We start from the raw sequence: 5,089 nt of genomic DNA on the forward strand, positions 1-5,089 counted from the left end.
AGAAGGTTGTCATTTCCCCCCTTGATAGGTTTTATTTCCTTGTTGAATGAATATCAATTGACTATAGATAGCTGGGTCCATTTCTGGGTTCTCAATTCTGTTGCAGTGGTCTATGTGCCTGGACAAGATTCTTTTAGATGCAAGATCTTACTTGTAATGATACTGGAAAGGGAGTGATTCTCGGCTTTATATTGCAGGGTTGTTGTTGTTGTTAAGTGCTGTCGAGTTATAGACAACTCATAGCAGCCCTATGAACTAAAGACCTGAACACTTGTGTAACTTTAATCCTTTTTCCAGGTTCATAGGGTTTCTGGAAGCAAGCTGTTTTGGAAGTGGATGCCACTCTTGCTTCCAGCCTTGTTTTATTTGGGGAACTCCACAAAACTGTGTCCACCATGGGTAACCATTATCACATCTGATACATCAGTGTCACAGTGGTCAGCTTCACAGCAACCATGAGTTACCTCTGTACAGCAATGCACAGACCAGGGCTATATGACCTAGAAGAATGTTTGACCAAAACTAATTAAAACCAGGCCTGAGGGTCGCAGATTAAAGTCACCCACCTTTAGCTTGGTAGCATCACTTTCTGTCCATTAGGCCAACTTATCTCTCTCTATGCTGTTTTTATTGCTGTTAAGTGCTGTTAAGAGTTGTAGGTAATTCATAGCAACTTGGACACTTGTATAACTTTAATCTTTTCTCCAGGTTCATAGGCTTTCTGGAGGCAAGTGGCAAATATCAATAAAGTGCATAAGGAAATCTCACTCAATTGTCCTTTTAGACTAAGAAGATACTTCTTCCTTTTAAAATATTATTTTAAAAATGTTAGTTTCAACTTATTACAGGATATTTGAAAAGTTAGTTTCCTATTGCTTTCTTGACAGTTCCAGGCCTGGGTTTGAATTATAATTTTCCAATTATTTTAAGTCTTACCTGAGTCAAGCTACTCAACCTGTATGCACCAATAAACCCATCTGTAAAAATAAGAGACGATTATGACTGAGAAGGTTAAAATCCACAAAGGCCCAGAGCCCATGGCCCATATTGGCATATATGTGACTCTTATCCTTCTCTTTCTCATCTCTCCTCTACAGCCAACAGCTCCTTCTTTCAATTTCCTTAGGACATTGGGTAGCATAGAGGGGATAAAGTAATTCTCACAAAGATATTAATATCCAATAATAGTGTTAATGTGTTTCTTCACTTCCCAATGATATTTGTGTTCCAGCAAAGCAAGAATTCCTAGTTGGAAAATGTCATGCCCTTTGATAGTATTTGGCATGGGGTGAGACTTGGAGTTCTTAAGGGGTGCAAGCAGTTAAGATATTCAGATGCTATTGGAAAGGTTGGAAACTTAGTCTACCCAGAGGGACTTCAGAAGGGAGCTATCTACTTTCCTGAAAACCAGCCTTTGGAAAAGCTATGATGCACAGTTCTAAAATACATGGGATTAAACATGAGTTGGAATCAACTTACTGACAATTCGACAAGACAGGCTTCCCCACATACAGCACGTTACACAGCAGCAGCTTGGAGGATCAGAGGAAGAGGAAGACTCTTAACAAAATGGATTGACACAATGACTGTAATAATGGGCTTATGTATTTCAGAAATCTTAAGAATGGCATAACTAGGTCAAGGTTCAGAACTGTTGTTCAAAGGGTCACTATGAGTTGTAGTTGACCTAGTGACATCTAACAACTGCACCAAGCCTACAGAACAAGTGAACTGGGCCGTTCATATTCCTACTTCTCCATAGTGCCATCATGGTTCATTCAAATACAATAGGTTCATTGAGAAGTAATAATATAAAACTTTGCAAGTGAAGCTCTTAGAAAAAAACCAAATTTATCGACTTTTGGAAGTAAACGAAAAATTTCATTAGCTCAGAATAATGACAATCAATTCACATAGTTCTTCAGCCCATGTTCACTTTAATATTAACTTTATTAAATGTCATTAGAGCACACTCTGCTTGGATTTGTGATCATTCATGTCCCTGTGCGTCCACAATCCTCTCCTTTCTATTAACAACTTTCATCAACTCTTCCACTTGGCAATATTCTATTCATCTTTGAAGGTATAGATCAAATGTCATTTTTTCATTTCTCAAAAGCTTCATCCAATCATCTAGCAAAAGTAATCACACAGTTATCTCTTAGTATTTTGTTCCAATCTTTAAAATAGGGCTTGTACCAGTTCACTCACACACCACATTGTACTAGAGTTGATTGCTTATGCTCTGACTCCCACCTGAGATTGTGAGCAATTGCTGGGACAGAGCCCCACTGCTGTTGTTAAGTACCACTGAGACAACTATGACTCACAGCCACCCTCTGAACATCAGAACTGAACCCTGTTCTATCCTGTGCCATCCTCTACACACTACAGCCCAGTGCTGCGGTCACTGTGTCAATACACCTGCTTGAAAGTCTTCCTCTCTTTCACCAACCCTCTACCTTTCTGAACATGATGTCCCTTTCCAAGGAATAGCCACTCCTAGAAACATGCCCAATGTATGATGATGATGACGCTTCACCACCCTTACCTCCAAGGAGCACTCTGACTGCACTTTCCTCAAGACATATCTGTTTGTTCGTTTGGTAGTCTGTGGGATACTCCATATTCTTCTCCACACTACAACTCAAGGACATCAATTCTCTTTCTGTCATTCTTATTCATTGCCCAGTTATCAGATTCAAAGCAAGTTATGGAAAAGAGCATGCCGGAATCAAGTATATCTTAGTCTTCAAACTGACCTTATCTCTTAGTAATTTGGAAAGGCTTCTGAGAGCAGATGTGTCCAATGCAATGTCTCATGAGCACCTGACTGATGGCAACAAGGGTGTTGATTGTGGATCATAGTAAAATGAAATAGTTGACAATGTCAATCTTTTCCCCATCTGTCGTGATATTTTTGTTGGTCCAGTGGAGAAGATTTTTGTCTCCTTATGTTGAGATGCAATCCATATTAAAAAGCCTTTGATCTTCTGCAGCAGGCATTTCAAGGACTCCTTACTATTACCAAGCAAGGTTGTGAAATCTACACGATACAGATTGTTCTTGATTCTTCGTCTGATCCTGATACCATATCCTTCTTCATAAAGTCCAGCTTTGTAAGTTTTATTCCTCAGCATACAGATTGAATAAGGATGGAGAGAGAATACAACCTTGACATATGTTGTTGTTGTTATGAGCCTTTGTGTTGCCTGCGACTCATTGCAACCCTATGTACAATAGCCCTAAACCCTGCTCTATCCTGTGGCAATCTTATTGTCTCTGACACACCTACCCCCATTTCCCCAGTCACTGAATCAATCCATCTCATCGAGGGTCTTTCTCTCCCGAGCTGTCCCTCCACCCTCCCGAGCATGACATCCCTCTCCAAGAATTGGTCCTTCCTTGCAACATGTTCAAAGTATGTCAGATGAAGCTTCAGAATTCTTGCCCCCAAGGAGCAGCCTGGTGTAACCCTCTCCAGTATGAATTTGTTTGTTCTCCTAGCAGCCCATGGTATACTCAACACTCTTCTTCAGCACCACAGCTCAAAAGCATCAATTCTCCTTATAGTAGTTGTCCAGCTTTCTGATGCATAGCAAGTAATTGCAAAGAATATGGCCTGGATCAGGCACACCTTAGTCTCCAGACTGACATTGTTGCTCTTCAGTACTTTGGAGAGGTCTCTGACAGCAAGCAGACTTTCCCAATGCAATTCGCCTTTTTATTCCCTGGCTGCTGGTACTAAGAGTATTGATTGTGGAGTCATATACATTTTCTGATTTTAAACTATGCAGTGTTCCCAGTAAACAGGAAAATAGTAGATTAGCCTTTCTTTCAACTCTGGAGACTTGAAGCAGAATTTCAAAGACCAGGAAGATGGTCAAGCATTGGAGACTTGGCCTTAAAGCAGAACTCTCACAACCAGTAAAACAGTCAATTCATCTCCCTCACAACTTTGGGGCCTTGGACCTTGAAACCCTCAGGCCTCATGCAAAGCACTTGCACAAAGATCCAGTCAAGTTGCTATTCATGCCATAATACCCCCATCTGTGGCCCCATCCTGCCGCATCTCTACAGGCCTCACCTGGCTCACAGAAGGCTGTCAGTCATGATATTCATATGCCTGATTGTCTTTATGGTTTACTGGTAGAGGTCCAATACCTATCTGTCAGCTAGTTGTACTGGAGGAATGATTTGCATATTCCTAATCATTGCTGATGTCGGATGGCTTCTGGGTGAAAGCAGAGTGTAAGAAGAATGTCTGTGTTTTATTGACTATGCAAAGGCATTTGACTGTTTGGATCATAACAAATTATGGCTGAGACTGAGAAGAATGGGAATCCCCGAACACTTAATTGTGCTTATGAGAAATCTTTACTTAGATCAAGGAGCTGTTGTCTGAATGGATGAAGGAAACACTCCATAGTTTAAAATCAGGAAGGGTGTGTGTCAAAGTTGTATCCTTTCTTTATACCTGTTCAATCTGTATGCTGAGAAAATAAATTAAGAAGCTTGGCACTTTGAAGAGGAATGTAAATGTGGCATCAGGATCAGAAGATGACTCATCAACAACCTGTCTTCTGCAGATGACACAACCTTCCTTGCTAAATTTGAGAAATATATGAAACACTTCCTGCAGAAGATAAGGAGTACAGCCTTCAGTATTGATTACATCTCAACATTAATAAAACAAAGGTCCTTCCCCACAGGATTAACAGTCAACATTGTGACACATGGAGAAAATATTGAAGCTATCAATGATTTCATCTTGTTTGGATCAACAATCAACAAGCACCTTTGGTACCAGCAGTCAGGAAATCAGAAGACATACTGCATTGGGCAAGTCCACTATTAGGGACTTCTCCAAAATGCTCATGTAAGTTTGAAGACCAAGGTGTGCCTGATTCAGCTCATGATCTTCTCAATCATCTGATACACATCAGAGAGCTGGACAATGAATAAAGATGACAGAAGAAGAATCGATGCTTTTGAGTTGTGGTACTGAAGAAGAGTATTGGATAGCCCCTGGATTATCAAAAGTGCTCCTTTGAGAAAAGATGGTGAAGCTCTGTCTCTCATACTTCGG

Source organism: Elephantulus edwardii, unplaced genomic scaffold (assembly GCF_000299155.1).
Source record: "Elephantulus edwardii isolate Elephantulus edwardi_28Jun2011 unplaced genomic scaffold, EleEdw1.0 scaffold00065, whole genome shotgun sequence".
Lineage (NCBI taxonomy): Eukaryota > Metazoa > Chordata > Mammalia > Macroscelidea > Macroscelididae > Elephantulus > Elephantulus edwardii.